General features: G+C 34.5%; 1 protein-coding gene across 1 annotated transcript in view; it reads right to left on the bottom strand.

Annotated features, from left to right (window-relative positions):
- Ccn (cellular communication network factor protein Ccn) overlaps positions 1-24,742 on the bottom strand; it is a 119,853-nt gene that overhangs the window by 90,540 nt on the left and 4,571 nt on the right. The window contains exon 3 of the mRNA XM_036366522.2: positions 8,602-8,628. The gene's annotated coding sequence lies outside the window, so the exon portion shown is untranslated. The remainder of the gene's footprint in view (positions 1-8,601; positions 8,629-24,742) is intronic.

Here is a 24,742-nt window from a genome sequence, read left to right on the forward strand (position 1 = left end):
GAAGAAAACGATTTATAACAAAAAAAAAATTGAATGAGCAAAATGCACAGCGCACAGCGGGCTTAGCAATAAACGAAGACGATAAATAAATAAATTATGTTTGTGCTCAAAAGTAAAATCAATGGGGGTCTACATGTTAGAATAAATGTTTTGACAGGTCTAAATACGATTGAATTGTCAATGAAGCGAAAAGAAGAAACCGCAAAATTTGTACGAATTAAGCAGAAGAAATAGAACGTCAAAGGACAGAAAACCACGTACTCAAATAAAAAAGAATTAAAAATGTATATAACTTATATATATGCACAACCAACATATGTACAAAAATACTTAAAGGCAATATTTGTTAATTTTAACTCCTCGCTAGTGAACCAAACAGAGGAGACTACTGTAGCACTTTTGTTGTTGCTATGTAATGAAAGAGGAATTAAAATATTGTAAAGTATATTGTAATAAATGAGAAATTGAATGAGGTAAAGTTAAGAAGGAAAATATACATTAAGGAATCTGGAGTGTGAGGAATTTGAAGTGCAAATAAAAAGGTTGCGTATACGTCGTGGCCTACGGCGTGCAAATTAGCCAATATCAGCGTTATCAGTGTATTTGAATTCGCGCTTCAGTGCGTCCTCAACACACTTGCTCACAATAATAAAATAAATAACAAAAAACACAACAAACCACATCACAAGTATATGATAAGGTACTGAATTAAACCAAAAGTCGGTTGAGATAACGAACAGTCCACACCGCCCCACCGCCAGGTCACTAAACTGCTTACGGCTCGCAGTGCCCCGAAAATAAGTCACACCAGCTTGTCAGCGCCACTGACGCATTTCACATATTTTTTTACATTTTATAGGCCCACAAAAATTAAATTAGCTTTTGCGCACAAATATATACACATTTTGTACTTAAATATGGTATGTGTATACTCGTAATTATTTGCCACCGTATGCATATGGTTGGCTTTTTATTGCCAGTAGCTCCGACACGTACGCACAATTTGAGAGGCGTTGATATGCGGCTCGTGGTTTTGATGGTTTATGCAGTCAAACAAATACTTATTTATATGTATAGGTGTAAATATGTTAGCATGTGTGATTTTGCGGATACGCCTAATACCCTCGCGCGTTCTACGCTTTGCCGGTTTGCGGCCGTATGCGTAATATGGGCGCGCTTTCGCTTAATTTAGGCACCGCTGCGCGTCATGCCTCTGTAAGGATGGGATTTTTTCCTTAATTTCCATTTTTGTTATTTCGTTTCTCATAATAATTGAGTTACATGTGCGCTACGGATACTAATTTTGTTGTTTTTACGACTTTAATATAATTATAAAACAGCTGAGTGTCATTATTTATATACAAATGCTCTAGTATGACAGCAATTCGTTTCGCTTTAGCTACTAAATTACAGCTGTGCATTCTATGGCGAAGTATAATAGCTAATTTTGAAAGATTCCTACCTACTTGCATTTAAAAATATATGTGTTCCTCGCGGAAATAAATGTCATGAATATAAATTGGTTTTAAAATATATTTTGTACAAAGTTAATATACTGAAGTGAAAAAATTATTAAAACCTAAATAGTTAAATCATGACATTGTGCAGGCATTACATTGATTTCCACAAACTAACTCATGCTTTTTGAATGTTTTCCTGGTTCTGTAAAAAGTGTAAAGTGTCGTTATGTGATAATAAAAACAATCAATGTTTCGCATTATTTCATGCATAGGTATATAAGATTTCTTTATGGTGTTAATGCCTGAAGTATCAAAATTGATACCTGTTTTTTGTTCTAAATAAAAATGTGTAAAATAAATATTGTGATTTTTTTAGCTATTTTTCCCTTCATTTAGACCCTCAAGCAAACACAGTAATATTAAAAATAAATCACTTTCGTAAATCAGGCTACTAAGGGTTAAGAAATGGATAATCCAGGTTTATACTCAGTTATTGAAATCACGCCAGCACCGACATTTAAAGGAAGACAAATTTAAACACAATATGTTTTAAGTTAAAATGTCCGCCACAACTTGTAATAAAATTGATATATTCAATTTGACCTTTTTGTGGCTGCTGAAGTTGGCGACACAGTGTCCAATTAATTTATTCAATGATATAAATAAATTATTTTATAGAAATAATTTTGTCGCATATAAATTTATTTTATGGGCGAGTTGCCTTTACTGAAACTTAGAAAATATATATTATATATATATATCTGCTTTTATAAATATTGATTTCGTGAGTGAATCATAAATATACATATATCAAAAAATTTTATTTTTCAACCCTTAAACTATGGTTATGTCACCCTCCTCCAAAACATCAACAATTTGTTTTATCTCCAGATGGCTTATAGTCTATACAAATCATTTACATAAAATCAGAGTACTGAAAACTTACTTATTCAAATACGAAATTTAGGAATAACTTGATCAATGATCTGCCATTTCAAATAATTGAAACATTTTTTTTCAGTAAAGGGCAGATAAAAAGGTTTAAGAGAAATATTTTATGACATTGAGCAGAAATCACAACGAAACCGAAAAATTATTACAAATAATTAATTTTACCCATCTCTTACATTCATCTTCCATTTGCACAGAATTATGTTAATGCAATTGAGAAATGTTTCTATAATAAAAGACGAAACGTTCACAGTTCGTGTCAAAATCTTGTTATCCTTTCTTTACCGTTTATTTAAAATCAATAATGTTGTTTATAATTTATTCTATAAATATATCGAATCAAAAAACCTCAGTCATACAAAAAATTAAACGGGCAGTAATATTTCTCTAAAATAATTTTTTAAATTCAAAAAATTTTGAAGCTTTTCAGGTCGCTGTTTCTTTTCATATCTTTTCCAAAGCACATGGCAACACCCCTTAAAATTAAGTTCTTTTAGTTAGACATCTCAGCCTTTTTTGGTACTGTAGAAAATAGTTTTCCTAATATTTTATACTTAATTTAAATATTAGGTACCTACCAAACCTCCTCCCAAAATATATTCAACTCTAAAGTTTTGTAAAGCTTTTCAGTTCGATACTAGTATTGTAGTTTTATTTTACTTTTACAATTCTACGACTTACAGATTCTTAAAAAATGGAAAACTTCTGATTAGTTATTTGCATTTTTTTAGGCAATTTATGATTCAAACATAGTTTTTATTTATTAAAGACCTTCAAACTCATTGCCACGACGAGTTTATTTATTATGAAATTACGACGAAAACCACTTAAATTAATACCTTATACCTTAATACCTTCTTTCCTTTAAAAAATTCGACTTTGCTACCAAAAATTCTACAAAATTATTATCCCCAACCCACGCGTACTCTCTAATTCATAGCAACATTGCTACTCATACTCCGAAGCGCACACGCAAACAAATTATAGAAAATTTATGTGGCAGGATAAAGAAAGCACACAATACAACGATATCTGAGCAACGTATTTATTTAGTATGACAATCAGCCACTTCTACCGTTAAGCAGATAAAAATGCTAAGCAACCAGTTGAATGCGTCCCACTATTGAAAATTGCCAATTCATCATGGCCGACCATAAATTGACATAATAGATATAGCTGACACTGCAGGCGCCGAAACACACACCAATACCATAATAAGCGGCAGATTGCACGCACATAAAGTGAAAGCAACAAATTAAAAATTAGCCATTACAGCAAAATACAAATACAACGGAGGACAGATACGAGCAGTTGAAAGGAAAAATACACCCGAAACGAACATAAAATTGATAAATGTATCGATAAGAATTAATGCCAAATATCAAAGCGCACGACAGCGGAGACAGAGCCGACAAGTGGCCAGTGTAAAGTGGTGAGGAGAGGGGGGGGCCAGCGGATGTAGCGAATCACCAGCACATTGGCATGGCCCGTTTTGCCTGGTAAGCTTTTAAACTGTTGTAAATATGCCAAAGTGAAAAGGAAGTGCAAGGAAGTGCAAGGAAAATCAAGATTTATGTGCGAAAGGCGGATTAAGCGACGCATTTACACGAGCCGGAAAGACCTTCACAGACACACACATTCTCAAAGTTTGCCATATACAAATATATATATATATATATATATATGTATATACATATATGCATATGCGTACGTTTGTAAGTATGTGCGTAATAGCAAATGCGTTGACAGCAAAGCTTGCCAAAGAAGCTTTAAGTAAAAGCCACTTTTACATGCGGATATATTTCTGAATGTGGTGTTTGTGGACTTGTTAATGTGTATCTGTGTATGTTTGTGGTTGAGGTTGTGGCACGCAATGGAATTCAGTGTAAGTGAGCCAAGAACTTCCGAGTCATTAACCCGTTAATGTGTAAACGAGTGCAAGTGACGCGTTAGCGCAGCCACAAAATAACAGGAAAAGAATATTCCACTTGTAGACGTCGTGTGTGATTCGAAAAAAAGTGTAAACTCACAAAAAATACAAACAAATAAAAAAACACTGTGCGACAAATTAATGTTCCAGGAAGGCAAAATATTTTTAAAAATGTTAACAAAAAAATACAACAAATCGATCAAATATGGTTTAAAACGTATTTAATATATTTTAATTGTAATCCCACAAGGAAGACAGAGAAAACATGTTTAGGTTAATACTGGTTTATGTTGGCTTATCATTTTTATTTTACTTCTCAAAAAATTAAACTGGGGAAAATTCAGCTCGGTTAACATGGAGTTTATTTAATTTATTATAAACATAATTTTAATTGTTGTATCAAAAGCGGTAACCTATTTAGTATTCCAAAATATTTTTAAAATAAGGCCTCATTGAATACTTTCTGAAAAACTTTCTTAAACGTGCTATGTGTGCACATATTTCCAACTGTTTTTTTTTTCAATTCTATTTTATACGATGTATGGCAACACAATTTTCGAACATTTAAGGAACATTTTGACACAATTTTTTTTTTTTTTTTTTTACATGAATTTTACATATTTTTTTTACAAACTATTTTTATGCTGAATACCTACTTATGCCGCACAGTGTAAAACGCTTAGTTACAGCGATAAATTGAGCGCACGAAAAGCCTGAGAAATGAGCGAGAAAACTATGCAAAGCAACAGTGTGTAAAAAACTTTATGGGGCCATCAAACCGTATCAACTCAGATGCAAAAGCAAGCGAAGGAAATAAAGATACGCTTTGAGAGATATATATATGATGTCATACACATATATAGTTACATATGTACGTAAATTAAAGGAGTAAATGTGCAACATATGCAAAATAACGCCGGCCTTTGGTGTGATAAAGACCGAATAATACACTTTCATGCGAGAAAAGTAATTTGCAGGCAAACGTCTGCTTTACACGACTATAACACGACAACAAATATACACGACTATATCTACTTTTTTTAGTGTGTGCCAACACTGCGCTGAATGTCCGAACTACGCGCTACTTGTATGGATGTGAAGGCACAGTTCATTGTACGGCACTTCCGGTTAACGCTGTTCACATTGTTAGTTGGGCGCGTGGGTGCAATAAACAGGAAATAAATGCTAGATGTGGCATAAAACTTTATATGTGCAACATAGAAGTCGTAAAAGATGCATAGCGTTGAAACGAAAAGGCAGTGGAATTATTAAAAAGGAGCAAGCATTAGCCATCCCATATGCGGATGCACCGGAAATTGAAGAAACGTGGATGTACATTAACTGAAATTAAATCTTTGAAGAAGAAAGTAAGTAAACCAAAGCTAAAGTGGAATGTCAAAGTAAATTGGAACCGAGTGAATATGGTAAAGAATTTTTTCTCAAATTACAACATTAAAGTCTTGAAGTTACCTACACGATAAGAACGAAAATACTGACCTTATTTAATGTTAGTGAAGAGAATTTGCCAACAATTATGATTTTCAACCAGAACCATTAGGTCAAAGAAAACTAATAATCTAAACGATACATATTAAATAGAACGAAAGGTTAGACAAATATAAGTAATTAAAGATATGAAAAGTTGGTAAAAGTGGAGGTATTTAAGATATATGTATATGTATATTAAGAGATTTTGTTATTACAAAGTGTTAACACCATTTTTACTCTCTTTACTATGCTTTAGTATAAAAATACCTCGAGTTTAGTCATACGAATGTTCATAATGCCATGTTCTTCAGTTTAGGTTCAGTTCTGTCATTTGTAAAGCTGTTTGAAGAAAGATATATTAACTATGTTTAAAAATATGAATCGAAAGTATAACTCTATCCAACTCTTTGTTTTGTAGTGTAAATATATTCTTGTAACATTCAATAGTTATATGCTCTTATTATTTAAACTCACAATGGGCCTCCTATAGGCCTAGGTGCGTCGTTAGACAGCCACTCTACCTACCTACCTATTTAAACTCATTATTCTTCAAAGATCGCTTTTTTCATTATTTAGAAAGTCAACTTTCTATAGGTGGAGTTAGACTAGGCTAGGTAAGGTTGTAAGTTTCGTCCCTAAGCTGAAATAAACACTTAAAGCGCTAAAAAAAAAATTTGTGGAACCTAAGAAAAAATCTCCTTTAGCTGTATTTCAAGTACGGACAAAGTATCTTTGTCTTTGTATCTACCGCCACCCGTAAGCAAGTGTTGTTTCTGTTCACCTCGAAAATTGAAATTGTGGGGTCCTAGGAAACAAAATTGGAATGACTCAAAGTTATTCAAGAGTACTAAATAGTTAGAACTACTTGAAAGTTCTCAGTACCCGATTATACATTACTTTAATACATTCTTTTTAGAGGCGAGATGAATTGAGAAATGGTTAAACGAGTACTGAGTACTTTCAAGAGGGTGGTGTTCTTGCAAGTACAATAATTTGGCTCACATGGCTTATTTTGGTTTCAAACAACATCATTCAAACAAACACAGCTTATTTTAAAAACGATAAAGTGATCACAGCAAGCAGATTGACTTGTGCTGGCACCATGAGAGGTTCGCCTTGGTTCGGAACTAAAGGGATTTATCATTGCTTTTTTGTTAGTTCAGTGGGAGTATAGCTCTGCGACGAAGAATTTTTGTCCATTACGAGTACTATTTCATTATAATTTCTATTGGTGTTGTTGTTTCTTGGTTCCATTTTGGTTGGGGTTTTTATGCTTATGATTTTGAACTTCATTTTTCTAATTTAATACTGTGTACGTCGAATACATGCTGAGAAACATTTAACAGTTATGTATTTTGAGTGCATAGAGTACTTGAGACAATTAAAAAAAAACAATAACATAGGAAAAGTTGAGTACTGATCTAACCTTGTGTATTCATACTACTGAACGTGGTGGCAAGGACTACAGTTTCTAATTGTGCAATATTTATTCTAGGATCTTCCATTTTTTTCCTATAATTTTATATATAACAGCAAATATGTAATATAAAAGCAAAATAATTTTGCCTAATATTTTTTTACGATATTTCTATAAATGATCTTGGCTTAGAGAGAATAAAAGAACAATATATTCTACTTATCTATTATGTAACTGAACGCACATGCCTTTTAAAGCTTCGTCCAAGTTAGTTACGAGTATGGAACGCCATTTACTAAATCAACATCTAGCAAATATTAAATGCTTCCCTGTGCGGGACTTGCATACAAAGTAGATAAACTGTTGTGTGTTATTGATAATAGCTACATTTTCATAAACACACGCGCACATACACACACAAACCCAAACCTTGAGTGCGAATGTGTATTATTGTAAAAGACAAATAAACTCGCATAAAGTGAGGAATACAGCCGAATTTCTTTACGGCACAGTTACTGTTATTCCTTCGGTTTGGCAACAAATATCCTACGTGTCTGCTTGGGACAGACACAGAACGCCGTCACGCCCTCGCAGCAGATACCACACATGTAACTATGCATGCACGAGTATGTGTGTGTGTATGTGTATTCGTGTACCGCTCGTTGTTTTTATTTGCTGCACGCAACGGCTGCGGCTAACAACTACATAAACACCAACGCACATACATACACTCACATATACAAGAGTGGCACGGCCGCGTGCGTATAATGTCATGTATTTGGGTTTGTAAACAACTACAAAGGCTGGCGGGGTAGTCTGGAGCAATTGCCTCATAAATTTGCATATGAGTACACAATGCACACACGCATAGGAATGCTAGAGAAGCTCAAGCTTACAGCTGTAGGCTCAAATAGCCGTATCTGCATGTAAATAGGCAATCGCATGTTCACATGTGTGTATGTGTGTGTGCGTTTGTCGGTGTTTGCGTAATGCGGTAATGTTGTCGACATCGACATTATCCTTAAATGGTAAACATGCCAACACGACTGATTCTTGTCTGCCCGTCAGCGCCGACAGTCCGCGGCAGTCACCGCTTGGTACCGCCATTGGCTTGAGGTTATTTATGCATGTGTTTATGTGTGTGTACTTGTTATGTACATAGATTTAATATGCGAGCATTTATGTGGTTCAAATGTAATCGATATGAAATGTATCGATAAGCCATTTGCAAGTTTCAATTTTAAAATACTTAAATTTCCATATTACTCAAGGATAACGCGAGAAAAATCTTAATGCGATGGGAACTTTCGAATAATTATGAGAAAATATGACGTTTAGAATATTTGTGGTCTTACCTTGTTTTATCTTCCGTCAGTGAAGAGCTGGAAATAGAGCAAAAAATACATGTATTTAAAGAGCTTGAAAAAATACAACTATTGCAAAATAAGAAGATTTAGATAAAGATAAAGATAAAGATAAACGTAAAGATAAGGATAAGTATAAGCATAAGTATAAAGATAAGGATAAAGGTAAGGATAAGGATTAGGTTAGGGAAGATAAAGATACAGATGAAGATGAAAATAAAGTTAAGGATATAAATAAAATAATGATAAAAGTAAAGATTGAAAGTGCACCTCAAAGACTTCAAGGAGTGAATATGTACCCACAAGATAAGATTATAAGCTTGACTACATTTTTACAAAGGTATAAGTATCAAAGTAAAGTGTGTTACAAACCCAACTCCAAAATATGAAAACTGGCTAGAGATCGCTTGTTCATGGTTATATACAAATGGCTTGGTTAATTGATTATACTGCTTCGCTATTCGATCTAGAAGCCAATAAAATATTTAGCAGCAACCACATTTTTCCTTTCACTATGCGTGTCTACAGTGATACTAAAATATGTAAATATATTTCCCAAACTATTATATTCCTTAAGCCAACGGTAATGTGTTTATATGCTTATACATGCGCATATACATATTTATGTCTGCATATGCAATAACATGCCGCCAGTGTGTGGTATCATTTTCCATGAACTCAATGCAAGCTCCAAATAGGCTTCATCGATTTTATTAATACAATCGCATAATATATGAACTCGCTTGCTTACATCATCATCGGCGCCATCAGCACCAGCACCATCATCATCATATTCAAATTGCCATTCGTTCAACACTTCTATATTTCTTTGAGCATTTTGATTTGAAAGGCTTTTTTGATTTGCCATAAAAACCGATTGAGGCGCTGTGTAAAAGGATAACGACGCCGATGCGTACAGAAGGATTGCTTACTCGCCATGAAAGGGAAATTCCACCACACATATTTGCATGTGGGCATATATATAAGCTTAAAGCCAGCTATTGTGTAGTCAAGTGAGCGCTCGGTTATTTGTTTGGTGATATTGTTAAAAGCTTGCGGTTGATTGTTTTGTATTTTAATGCCTTCGAACAATACAAGCACAAAAAAAATACACACAGATGTATTTGTGTATAAATATGTGTGTATGTTGTTAGTTGCGAGTTTAGTGCACACTTTTATAAGTGGTTGTTTTGTATTGATTTTTTTGGTTCTTGCTTTTGCCTTCACTTGAGCCATTCGCTACCTCTTGGCGGGACGTGTTTGCGATATCATTGCTTTTGATAGTATTTATTGCACACGCACACGAGCGCACTTGGCTACATCCTTGCACGGCAACGTACATATGTATATGTGTGTATATTTGAATGTTTATGTGTTCGCCGCTTTGGGACAGCCACGGCGTATGCGTTTTTTAAGCTAATTTGAATTTATCGACAAACCAATTTAACAAGCTAAAATTAAAGGAAATACGCTTACATATTGAGGTCACGCGCATTGAGTATATGCTAATGTGACACTGCAGTGTCGGTTAGTCGAAGTGATGAAGTTTGCGCAGGCGTGACAGTTTCGATGATTGCAGCGGTTGAGAGGGGTAAGAGTGATAAGCGGTAATGTAGGGCTGTTTTTTTTATTTTTGCTGTATTTTTTACTTACATATATGTTGATATATATATCAATTTTCAATCACTAACAACAAAAAATCTTCTTCATAGTGTTTGTTCATTTTTAAATAAAATTTAAAGCAAAAACTAAATGACATCGGAAATGTTGTGTTAAACAACACATCTTTAATTCTTCTTCATATGAAGTGAGTTGCAATGAAATTAGCCATCAAGAAATGAGGAGAGGTAAGTGAACAGTTTAATTTAATTCAGCTAGTATGAGGAGAATCGTGGTAAGGTTAAGTGAGGTAATGTTGAATCGTAGTAAGTTGTGGTGATTAAATTGAGGTGTAGCCGATCATTTCAAATTTAGTGATGTAAATGTAGATCATACAAAAACATTCATAAGCCTTTACATAATGTCATATCCACTTTTTAAATTATTATTTAATCATTGAAAAAAATGTAAACATTCTAGCCATGAACCTTTCATAAGAGAATTTTCAGGAACGTTTCCTACCTGTATATAATTTGCTGCCGAGTTTTGCAAGACATCGCCGTCACTTCGAATGTACTTACTATATGTTTATGGCAAAATTTTCTAACTTTTTATATATTCGTAAAAAAACAAGATTGAAAAAGTTACAATCATCCCAACAAGATATTTTGTTGTATTATTGCATATCGTACATATTACATTTCATTTTTATTGCTTTTTTTGGTTTTGCTTCTTAATCACCAAGATACAAGTTGGCGAAACCATATATAATTTCTCCAAGGTTTAATCCCCAGTGAATTAAGAAATTTGGCACACAATTTTTGGTAAAGCGACTATTGTGTGATAACATTTATACATACATACATATGTGCCACAGCGCTGATAATTTAGTGTCTTGCCGCAGACATTTGACTTTCGCTTCCCCCGGCGTAAAGATTTATTATCTTCTGCTTTTCTATTGAACCAAGCATGGCCGGAACTATAAACTTATTGGTGGCTAGCAGAACTTCATTAAGAAAAATTATTTTTATACTCTTGCAACATCTTGCTACACTTGCACTAGACTAGGGTTTTCAAACATCCGGTTGACTTTACGCCTTATTTATTGTTGACGGTAATGGAAGTGCCTTAATGAAACTGAGAGGGCATCTGTTTCTATCAATAATATGTAGTAATGCCAAAAACGGATAAAATTGTGTCAATCTCCCATATATCTAATAAAAGATTTTCAAAGTTCCGGTTGGTCTTATACCGTATATATCGGTCAATATGTAAGATATATTAGCAAAATTAACTGAATGTATAATACTGAAGTTACATTAGTTTAATAACGAAAATATGTGAAATTATATTATTCTACATACAATAATTTCCATTATTCTAAAAAACCGCTGAACATGATTGGAGTTGGTTTATACCTTGGTCTTAATCTCATATCCCTAATATCATCAATTGCAATCTTCTAGTTGACGTTTTGCCATCAACGCAATACATTAAATCTAGCCTCTTCCGTTAAGTTTATTTAAGATAAATCTCATTTGAGAATTATTTTGATGCTCGCTGACGGCAGGTAACATATTGTTAACATATTGAGTTTATGAACTTTAATATAACTAAACTCCACGATTTCGTGAAATAATGAATGTTGAATTCTTTCCCAACAACTAAAGGTATTTGCTGGGATTTGATTCTTGAAAGTTGCAAGAGTATGAAATGTTAGATTACCCTTCTTTACTTGTTTTATCTTAATTTATTTGTTATTTGCTTGTATGTACAATTATTTTTCTGTTTTCTCATACATAATTTTTTAACGCAAACATCGCATTTTAATCATTTACATTTTTCATTGGAGCTTAGAAGCATTAAGCATTTCAATTTTTGCACATGAATAAAGGCAAATAAATGTTATTTTTTTTATGACAAATCAGAAAATATCAGCCCCTGACGCGTTCAAGTACACATGCATACGTTTTCCTTTAAAAGCTACCTAAAAATAAACCATAAAACACGACTAACAGCTTAATCAAACGCTTGAATGCATTCCGGCGCCTAAAAACAGACTGAAATATAAAAAAATTTGAAATATTTTTGCATACATAAGGCACCTATATTCTGTTGTAAAAGTAAGTCTACATAAAAAATAAAAACAAAGGTATTTTTCGTTATCAAGAGAATCAATGATAAAAAAAGGAAAACGCGGGCAGACTGACAATTAGCATTGGCAATAAATGCAAAAATTATACTTTCTTTGACGAAATTTCCACACAAACATAAAATTACAAAAATGGTTTTACCTTTTGCCACAAATTTTTATTTTTTAAAACTTTTGCTATTCGATCAACCCAGTATTTGACCAATATTTTTTTTACTTATTTTTGGCTTTTATTCAATATTTTCAGACAAAAATTTTGTAGAGTTTCCCAAATTCTATGACGATTTCCACTTGCTGTGTCCATCTATTCAGTGATATGTTGTGGTTTTTTATGACCGTGCAAAAATGCAAATTTCAGACAACCTACGCAGTGACGCGCAAAAATATAAAAGCAAATACTGGAGTAAACGTAACATAACAAATCTGGCCCATATATGCACAAAGAGTTAGGAGGAGAGTTCATCGATCCTATGAAACTCAGCTTTTACAATGGTGTCAAACTGATCTTAAAAATTTCCAAAAGTAGCCTCTTAGTCGGAAAGCGATTTATTTTTGCTGTAAATATAGACTTATATCAGAGAATGTATAATAAATAATAAATTTATTAACATTCTCTGTAATAACATTTACAGCATGCAGCTATTTCAAGCATCCATCATTCTAATTTTATTCTGAATACATTCACTTCTTTCTTGTAGAGCTAAGTGCCCTTTTCGTAAGGCGTCGCATTTGTACCTATATAAGTATATAAAATCCATAAAATTATGTAATAGTTTTATAAACAATTTCTACTAAGTTGAATCCTAGATCTCTTTCTACTAGTTCATAGAATTATATAAAATTGTCTTATATGACACAAACAAAGAAACTATTATGTCTGCGTAAATATATAGCGTAGTTAGATTATTGTTCCAATGTTCCGAACATACGCTAGAAAACTTCTCTCCTTGTGCGTCCTTTTCTGATTATGTCATTAATTCGACTCATATCTTATGAAGACCTGGCCAACAGTCCAAATCAACGGCAAAGCCGAATATCCATGATGCCAAGCTAATGCTCTATATTTGGTGGGATCAGAAGGACGCTGTATTATCAGCTTCTTGAACCGAGCGAATCATTAAAAAGTGAGTGATTACTGAATAACGCCCCAATTTTGCAACTAGACACCGAGCAATACATAATTCTCCCTCATGACAACATTTGGTCTCATGTTGCAAGACCGGTTACAACTATTTGAGAAATAGCTGCTGAAAAGTTTTGCTTCACCCATTTTGTAGCTCAGAATATAGAAACCCCTCACTAGAATATGGTACGTATCCAAACGGGGTATCAAAAATTGGCTCGATCTATTCTTGGTAGCCAAACTAGAGCAGTTCGTTTGAGATGGATTCCACAAATTGCCAAAGAGATGGGAAAATGTTATATGCTCAGATGGATAATACTTTGAATTATATTATTGTATTTTTAAACAGACGTTAATATTTTGAAGTAATACCGCACGAATATATAATTATAAGAATAAATTTTTAAAATTTTACTCTTGTATTTATATTTGTTTTAATTTTTGCAACCAGTGAACTATGCAAAGGATTTAGTTTATTAACTTCACCAAATTCTTCATAAGCAATTCGTTAAAGCAGTTAATGGCTTAGTTAATATAAAAACTTTTTTTATGTTAGTGAAATTAACCAATGAGTATTTATTGTATTTTTTAAAAGAAATTGTTTTTAATTCTTGAATTAATATTTTGAAACTTTTTCACTAAAGGATTATGTGTTTCTATCGAGCAATTTCCAGTGACATTTTCCTAAATTTATACTAAAATATATTTATTTACTCTACTAAACAAGTCGCATCAATATTCGAACGCCTGAAAGTATGATATGGATTTTTTAATTCCACATAAAATATAAAAAGTAAAACCAATTTAGAAAGTATTCCATAACAGCCAATTTGTTAACAAGCGGAAAATTGTGAATATAAAATATTTATGCTGCAAACAAGGCAATAAATTAATTGTGAGATAGTAAAATTCTTTATTGGAATTTTAAAGTTATGCAGTTTCGGAGTTTATTAAATTTGTTTTAATAAAAGAATCTCACGACAATTGACAATGCGCGCGGTTGATAGACTAAATGGCAATGCGCCCGAAATGCTGCTATTATTTTTTGTTTCTGCTTTTTCCTTTTGCGCACACGCGCACTTATTTATTTATTGTTTTCACAGCAACAAGGACACAGCTGTCAGTGCACGGCAATGCAAAAGTGGCAATATTACGGCGACACACACGCACACACAGACCTACATTGCTACAATATATACTGAATAAAACTTTATGCTACTGACATGAGTCCTTGCGTCGTGCTGTGCGTAAATTATTCAAAGCGAAATTGTTCTACCTTACATTCTTGTGAAAGAGAGTATATAAATTTCCGTCGCACGGTTGTGTGTGTGCGCTGTGACATTGTAAGAAGCAACAGTCGAAGTGAAACTGTCGCGTAGCACGTCTTTTGATAATACACAACAATAGGTGCATGTGTGTATGCGTGTATTTGTAGGCGCTGCTCTTTCTTAGCACCAATGCCGCTGAAGCCACACACCACCGTGCAACTTTTCCACACAATAAACTTTGCCACGGCAGCGCAGCGGCGGCGCAGCGCAAACTGACAGCCAACGCGTTAGCTTCAATTGCATTCTCATACATCCATATTCATGTCCGCCGCGGCACACTACTTCATGTGTGTATTACTATTTTCTTTCTTTGGTGCTTTTCTCTCCTGCGCTAAGTCGCCTGGCAACTTGGTCTTGGCGCGCTGATGTTTCGCCCGCGGCGCAACGGAATTTGCACAACTAAAACTACTTACGACGCTGCACTTTTATAACTTTTATAATATTGTAGTAGTTGTTACAAGAAAACAAATGCAAAAAATGCAACCATGTAAATATACATAAAAGTGGTTCAAAATAGTACCGGTGCTGTGTGTTCGTGTGTGCGTATGTGTCAGTAGTAGCGCATGTGTGTCTGAATGGCGCAACTGTGGATTGTGTTTTGTTCCGCTCCGTCTACAGTGTGTATGTGTGTGCGCACTCAGCCAAGTTGAAAATGACTTCATAGTGCGGCAAGTTCACATCGCTAGAGGCGAAAGGCAAACACAAACGCACATGAGCTCACGTGCCAATGCGCCGTTATTATGATATCATTTTAGAGGTGAATTGCATGCATAGAAATTGAAGGCACTGTAGTTGTTTTGTGTGTTTAATGAAAAAATTACAATTGTAAATGTATATTTCATGACTCAGAAAATAGAAAAAGTGGCAGAAATTCAAGCTTTTTCTGGTTTTGGGTTATAATAGCGAGTGGGGAATTAATATTTATTCAAATTGTGGTATAAAAATGCAGAAATTTGCTTGGTTGCCAGATGTTTCATACTAAAAATTTGTAAGCATACGAAACCTTTGGAGTTTCATTTTAATTTTAACTTTTAAGCAAGTGACAACTCTGACACCAATTAGCCGATATAAATCATTTCTAATTTCTTGTACATTGTTGTTTGATGATAGCTATACCTTATCAAAATTCTACTAACAAAAAATTATCAAACAGATGGCAACGCGTCTTTAAAGTATTTATAGCTGTGTATCTTTTCAAATGTCTTGATTTACAAGCCAATGTCGTATAAATTAATTAACAGTTTAATTAGATTAAAGTAAAAAATTCTAACGGGTGGCAACGGCTTCAAAGAATTTAAAAACTTTTGCATTCCTTAAACTCTCGGTTTTCATACTCATTTTCTAACGCTTTATACAATTTCGTAATTCAAATTTTTCTTACAACTCTCGATTTACCCCTCGTACCCATTTCGAACCGTTTTGGTTCGTTTTATAAAGTTTCGTAGCTTAAATTTTTAAACTTTCGATTTTTTTTGTTTGTTGTTTTAAACAGTAAGTTAAGAGTACTGCACAAATATCACCATTATCACCATCATTAAGAATGTTAATAAATAAATTATTTTTATATGGACTCTTCTAAAATAGAGCATATCCTGAGGCGCATACTTTAAATGCATATGTAACTCATCTATCCGTGTATTATTTCAGACTTATAAATTTGGACACAGTAGAAACGAGCGATAAAGCACTAAGCAATGTCTGGAAGTGATCGATGATTCTTTTTTCTTTTTGAGTAAGAAGTCTCTAGTACGTAAGACCACTTTTCATTTTGTACTAATTTTCGTACCTTCATATTGCCAATATACTTATACGCGATCTCATGCATCGTATAAAATTGGATCATCTGACGTAAAGATTTGTCTTAATCACGACCAACATTCGATGGAACGATGGACTTTGAATTGACATTCCATAACCGTAAGACTACCCGCATTAAACAGCATAATTGGAGATCAATCAATCTTCTCTGCAATCAACACCCAGGCTTTGCTATAATATGAAACATGCCACCTACAAGTGCAACAACAAACACGGTTGATCAAAGAGCTATCCGAGTTAAGTGACAGATTTCGCAGGCGAAACGTTTGCCTTTTCAGCAAACCAGCCAAAGGCAGTCAACTAATCGCTGCAATTACAATCAAGCGCACTTAATGCACAACAACAACTCAAAGTGCACTAATTTGGCTTACATTTGCGAAAGTGCAGTGTTGCATTTACACCTCAGTTATGCTCAACAAATACAAAACGGAGTGGCTGTGACGTTGGACTTGGACTAATGAAATGCCGGCGCAGGTGCTTGGGAAAACAAGATCCACTACAGTGTTAATGGATACAAGCACGTAGATTACACACGCACCCTTAGCGAGTAGCACATTTTAATTATAATTTCCGACTAAATGCTCCTGCAGGGCAATCACGTCGGTAAGCGACGACTGCATGACTAATATAAATGCAAGAATTATGACATTTTGTGGCAGAGCTGCGCTTGTGTATGCGCGTGTGTGTGTAAAGATGGAGAAAGTGGCAAGTGAGAAGTCGAACATGGCAGTTGCAACGAAGCAGAAGAGACGATGGCTTTGAAAACTAAATTCTCCCAACACGCAACGGTGTCAACACCAACGCAAATATGTCGGTTAATAAAGCAACAACAATAACAACATCGTCATCAGCATCTAAGAGCGCAGTAAATGTCAACTATGGTATGTCATTAAGTAACTGTATTTAGTTGCATGCACACAGACGTGCTGGCACAGCATAATAACTGTGTATAAGTACGTGTGTAGCGGTACTTTCATATTCAGACTGCAAACTACCTTGACAGACAGGCTATGCCTTAGTGTGTGTGTATCGCCTTTAATTATACATTTACATATTACTGCATAAGCATTGCTCTAGGTGCATTAGCAAGATATAGAAAGGACGTACTAATTAGCGCCATGGTTTTGCCAAGCAGCATAAGAGCTGAGTAAATCTCCGCAGCAGTGACAAAACAATAATAATGCTGACACTGAATAAAGCAACAATAACGCCAAGTTTACATTTTATGCTCTATAAACGAGTAGTGAGACGTCCTCAGTGACTGCTTAAGACTGAGTGGCTGGCTGTGTTGTTGATGTTGATGTTATAAGTCGACCTTAGCCGAGAGTGAAGCCAGTCAGGTGATGTGACAGCCTGGTAGGGTCAACATCATTAGTGACGCGGTGGGGCGTCTCATGTAGAATTCTCTTTATGAGTAAATAATAAATGTTTAATTGCAAACGGAGGAACTTAACCAAATAGTAAAGTCAGTATAAAAATAAGAAGAAGTTAAAAATAAGAAGAAACGTTAATTTCGGAACCGAAGCAGGAATACTCTTAACGAATGAAAACATTTCCATACAAGAACTTGATTTTGATCGTTCAGTTTGTAAAGCAGCTATATGCTATAGTCAGTTCCGACCGATATCTCAACATCGATCAGTTTGCATAACAGCTATATCCTACAGTTGCCTGATCTGAACGATTTGATCGGTGATTGTATCGTTGGCTTGGATAATAATTCATACCCAATGCCCAATCTCGTGAAGATATCTCTTATCAAATAAAAACATGTTTGATATGGTAAACGGATGTAAGTTTTCTCAGCCAATTTGTATGACAGCTATTTGCCATAGAGTTCCGATGTTGGCGGTTCCAACAAATGAGCAGCATCTTAGGGAGAATAGGACGTGTGCAAATTTTTGATCGATATCTCGAATAAAGAGGAACTAATTCGGTTATATACAGACGGACAGATATAGGGACTATAGAGACGGATACTGCTCATTCAACTCGATTATTCGTATGTATACTTTAAAGGATCTCCAACGTTTCATTCTGTATGTTACAAATTTCGTGGCAAACAAAATATACTCTGTTCCCTGAGAGCGAGTGTGATCCTTATTATTAACCCTACACCTCAAGTGCACCACGTAATATAAAAAATATATAGAAGTAAGTAAATTCACGACAGAGGCTTTTTTATGACGACCACTCAGTTAGCTCACACTACCGGATACCCTGTCAGCCTTTGCGGCCCACACCTCTACACTTATTACCCACACCTTTTCTCATAAAACTTTTTACCTTGACATTTCCTTTTTATACTTCTTTAGTTGCAGTAATCGCCTTCGCTTTTGTAATTGTGTAGTAGCAGTTAGTTGCATGGAAATTACGCCACAGCTGCATTGTGCAGCGGCTCAGTGTCATTCCGTAGAGAGACAAGCACGCCACCAGAGACACGGCAGTGAATAAACAAAAGGGCGACGTCGCGCATTTCAAATTCAGAGGGAAAATTTAATATCTGCTAAAATATTTATAAAATTTCAAAAAAGGTTAAATGTAAAAAAGGGAAAAAGTAGAGAGTGAAATACCACACGAAGACCATTTACGAGTGTGTACATTTATTTTTTATATGCTTATATAAAATATATCTAAATATTTTATTTCGTTATATTTATTATTTTTTGTTCATTATTATGCTTGCTACATTTTCTTTCTCTGTTGCTGAATTGCAAGCTTCTTCAAACCTTTGTTTGCCTTAAGGCGTTGTTGCTGCTGTCATAACTGTCGCAGTTTATTGCCATTGTTGCAACGGATTATTGTTTTGTTTGTATGTATTTTATTTAGTGATAGTGGCAGTCATTTTCGTAACTCTCTTTTAAGGTGGAAAGCTTGCCGAATTTTGTAGTTGTCAGAGCGATAATGGAAGGCAAATCTAAAGAGCATTGCGTACGCAAAATAACGGCAAGTGAAATAAAATTCATGCAACACCTGTCATATTATTATATACTATCTCCTCTCCGTTAGAATAATAAAAAAAAAAAGTCCAATTAGACGTTTTCGCTTAGTATAAGAGAGTTAACACTAGAACTACGAATATTTACCATATACCTATTTCAAATAGGTCTCTCTCTCTCTGAACATTAAAGGCGTGAGAACAAAATAGTCTATAATATTATTCTATACACAAATTTAATAAAAATTATGACATTATCCTAAAATATTAAATAGGAATAAAGAGGAAATGATATAAATAAATAAATTATGCAACCGGCTCAACAGAGCCCTCTTCTTCAGTGGTCATGAAAGTATCTTCTTACAAATGAAAAAATTTTCATTGTTGAAGAAGTAGTAGTAGTTAATAAGGAAAACAACTAAATCTACGCAAAAACTTCCAAATGAGTAATAAATGTTATTCTAAGGCTGAAATGGTTTGGTGGGGAACCTTCTGTACACCTCTTAACTTCTGTGAAAAAAAGGCTAAAGCTGGAGCCAAAGTGTACCATCTGGATAATTTAGAGGTCATCGTTAAGCAATTAACCAATTTTCCATTCGATGGAGATCATTGGATCTTCCAGCAAGATTCTGCTCCAGCACACAAGGGAAAACCCATCCAGTAGTGGTTTAAACATAACATTCCTGGTTTCATAGCTGCAGATTATTGGCCGTCTGATTTGAATCCATTGAACAACAATTTGTGGTCAGAGGAGAACAGCCCACAGAAATTTGGAGAGCCTCAAGAAATCTTTGGTTCGAGCAGCGTCGTCAATACCATTAGAAACTGTGCGTACTAATAAAAGCCTAACAAATATTATTTTACACAGAAACATTTCTATTATTTCCAAACCTAAAATATGTCCTTTATTTTATGGGAAGAGGAGGGACTACGAACCTCACCTGTGAGAATTTCACAGAATCGATAGTTTTCAAACGTCGGCAAATCCTCCAAAGTCTCACTTTTAAAGTGTTTAGTGATAACGCTTAAACTACCACGGGTACAAAAAGCAGAAACTGAGAACATAAACTCCAATGAAACTATTTTCGGTGCTACTTTTGGATTTTATATGCCTTCCTATGCGTCTCTTTTTTAAGTTTTGAAATATAAAACGTGTGAAACACCGAAAAGAAGAACACCGGAAGGGCTGCCTCAAATCAAAGAACGATGGTTAAAAGAAAGAAGGAAATGAGTGTACCCTAAGGACAGATATAGAGGAATTTCGACGAGTTATAAATAACGAGGAGAAAACACACACATAGAAATTAGAATTTCGAGATTCATGTTTTGAGCAAGAAAAATGTATATACATATATGCATCGCTGCATAAACGATGTAAAACTGTTTAGTATAATCCTTATATATATAATGATTTGCATATGCCAAAAGCAAGATGCGCTCACACAAGCACACATTTACACTAATATTATTTCGCTGAGAGAAAAAGGTAATTACACAAATATATGTTTTATTAACGCAAGAGTTCATTTGAACATAGTTTTCTGGTAATGCACACAACACTCACACCCACACGTACACACATATCCCCACATATTTATTATTCATTGTTTATTTAGCAACACAAGCAGCAAATAAATAAAAAGTTGAATTTTTCCTACCAATTAAAAGCGGCAACCGCACCGTATGCTGAGAAAGTTTTTCGAAAACCACGCAACAAGCAAAAACAAAAAACAAAACAATTCTCAACATGTGTTACACGTAGCCGTACATTTGCCCCACTGCATTGGCGTTGCTTTAGCAAAATAGTTTTTGGGGAATTTGCTATTAGTTTAGTGGCAGAGGGGAGTAAAACCGACAAAAAAGAGAAGTTAAAAACAAACATCAAATTAAAAAGCAAAGCGAGCCAACTGTCGACTAAGCACAATTTGTCATGAACTTAAGCACATAGAAAGCGCGCTCAAACCTCACTTTGAGTTTGAGCAAATAGAAAGTGCCGAGAGGTAAGGGGCGTGCAAGTGACAGAAGATATGCTTTGATGCAATTATTTATTTCATAATTTGTTTTTTGGGCTTTTTAAAATATTTTTGGCTAAGTTGTTAGCCGCAGCGCTCACAGGTAATTAAACCTTTGCTTTGAAAAATTATGATTTTACAACTGGACACCTCGGTGTGCCAGAAACCCTCACTAGAGTTGAACGCCTTTCATTAAAAAATTACACCCTATTCTACAAAATAAATAAACAATAACTTTACACTGGATATTGGCATGAAAAGAAAGGTCAAGCTATAAAAATATGTAGTTATTTCAAACTTTTGTTAAAAAATTTACCGATTTATAAATATTACTTGCAATTTTCCATATTCGGTTTGTTCATATATAAATTAATGCCATCATGTGTATATAAGTATAATAATTTCTCATTTTTAGAAAAATACTTAAATATAATCGCCTCAAAGATTGGCTCATTGATACAAAAATAGTCGACGGTGCCAAATGAAGCTCAGGGGTAGGTAATAGATAAGCTATGAGTTGTTGTTGTTGTTGGGTTTTTAATATATAGCAGGTTCTACTAGGAGCCTTAACACCCCTTTTGAATCAAAAAGACTTCCCTCCTCAAAAATTAGATTAAATCAGCTAGACTGTCATCTTATCGAATTTCCTTTAAATTTATCTATTTGGTACATAAAAGCATCTATTCCGGATTTTCTCAGTATCTGTTAAGGCACGCTTTAAATAAAATTTCCTGCTCGAGGCTCATTTAAATATCCAAAATAATTCATATTACACTCACAAATCCATGTAAGTGTAATCTAAGAGCAATTATATTACTAAATGTGTTCGCAGTTCAAGCAGAAGAAAAACACGCCAGCGGGCAACAAAACTTTTGCACATATGAGCACTTATACCACCACACATTTAATTGTATTGGATTATGTTTGTGTGAGCATTTGGCTGAAAAATAAGAACACAAAGCATTCAAATGTGAACAAAAAATGTGAAACAATGCAAAGGAAAGCGGAGCTGGCACTCCTGTGCACCACTCTAAAGCACACAAGGCGTAAAATTTCTAGTAAAATAAAGTGGGTCCTTGAGCGAGAAATTTCGTCAAACCGCAGGCAAACAAATGTGGGAGCGATGGTATAACATTTTGTCAACACACCAAAGAACACATTAGGTTACGTGGGAAAAACTGAGAGTACAATCAGAAATGTCTGTGTGTATACTCGTTCTCATATGTATGTATTTATGTATGTGTAGGCGGCTAAGCCGGATATGCGCTGTAAAAAGCGTTTGCTTCGGGGCATTGTAGAAGTTGACGAAATTTTATACATTTTCGTATGTTTATGAGGATCTCTACTACGTTACATGTACAGGGATAGCTCTTGAGTGCTTGTCACTCTTTGTGCCTTCCACTCACATGTTACGTATTTCCAGCACATTTAGACACATTAACTTTATAAAAAAGTCAAGCCAGAGAATTCGGCAAATTTTCTTGCTTTTATATAAATCTGTATAACTGTAAAAAATCTGTGTTATATTATATTAACATATTTCTTCAATATCTGACTCCCTATATGTGCATATATGTATTTACCATATGCTCTTCCACACACACATATATTCCCCTCAAATCGTTTCTTTGCTTCAATTAAAATGTAATGCTCACACACATACAAATGTCTGTGCCATGGTACCTACACGCCTGCAATTACGAAAACTGAGCTTTTGCTGCTGCAAACGCAGTGGTGTACCGTAATTCTGCTCCATACTTCACTGTAGCTTTTTGGTTATGTGAAGCACCGCAAATGGGGTCACGCTCGTTTTATTTATTTGAGTTTTATACATTATTAATTTCATACTTGAACTCTTAGTGAAGTTATGTTCTTTTCACGTTAATTTATCAAAGCTAAAGTTATTACGTATTAAATATTAAAATTTATGCAGTTCAAGAAAATTGTTGATGAGTGCGATGAAAAAGTAAAAGCACATTTTGCATTTAAAATAAGAAAAAACGTTAACTTCGGTTGCACCGAAGCTATAAAACCCTTCACAGATACAAAGGTTTCTTTCAATAACTTGATTCCGATCTAATTTCGTGAAGATGCCTCGTCAAATAAAAAAGTTTTCCATGCAGGCACTTTACTCCGATCGTTCAGTTAATATGGCCGCTATATATTATAGTCATCCGATCTGTACAATATTTTCTTATATTATACTATTGCCTTAAATAATAATCTATGGCAAACTTCGTGAAGATACCTCGTCAACTGAAAGAGTTATCCATACAGTTTTCATTGCGATTGTTCAGTTTGTATGGCAGCTATATACTATAGTAATCTGATCCAAATAATTTCTTAGAAAATTACATTGTTGCCTTAGAAACTAACTCATGCCAAATTTTGTGAAGATATTACATCAAATAAAAAAGTTCCCCATACAAAGACTTGCTTCCGAAAGTTCTGTTTGTATGGCAGCTGTATGCTATAGTGGTCCGATATCGGCTGTTCCAACAAATGAACAGCTTTTTAGTGAGAAAAGGACAGGTGCAAAATTTCAGATCGATAGCATAAAAACTGAGGGACTAGTTTGCATATATACAGACGGACAGACGGACGGACGGACAGACTGACGGAAATGGCTAAATCAACTCAGCTCATCATGCTGATGATTTATGTATATATTTTATAGGGTTTCTGACGTTTCCTTCGTGACAAACTTAATGTACCCTGTTCAGGGTATAAAAACATATGGAGCTGTAGAAATTGAATATTTGTATTTAATGTACAAAAAAGGAGTAAACCGGGTATATTAAGTTTGCCTCGAAGTCGGTAACACCCAGAAGGAAAAGTCGGAGATCCCATAAAATGTATATATAAATGATCAGCATGATGAGCTGAGTTGATTTAGCCATGTTCGTCTGCCTGTCTGTATATATGCGAACTAGTCCCTCAGTTTTTGAGATATCGATCTACAACTTTGCAAACGTCTTTTTCTCTGAAAGAAGCTGCTCATTTGTCGGAACTGTCGATATCGGGCTACTATAGCATATAGTTGCTATACAAACTAAATGATCGGAATCAAGTGATTGTATAGAAAACTTTCCCAATTGGCAAGATATCGTAGTTAGGCACGGGTTATTGTTCAGATCAGACCACTATAGCATATGCCTGTCA

The sequence above is a fragment of the Bactrocera oleae genome, chromosome 6 (genome assembly GCF_042242935.1).
Source record: "Bactrocera oleae isolate idBacOlea1 chromosome 6, idBacOlea1, whole genome shotgun sequence".
In the NCBI taxonomy this organism is placed as follows: domain Eukaryota; kingdom Metazoa; phylum Arthropoda; class Insecta; order Diptera; family Tephritidae; genus Bactrocera; species Bactrocera oleae.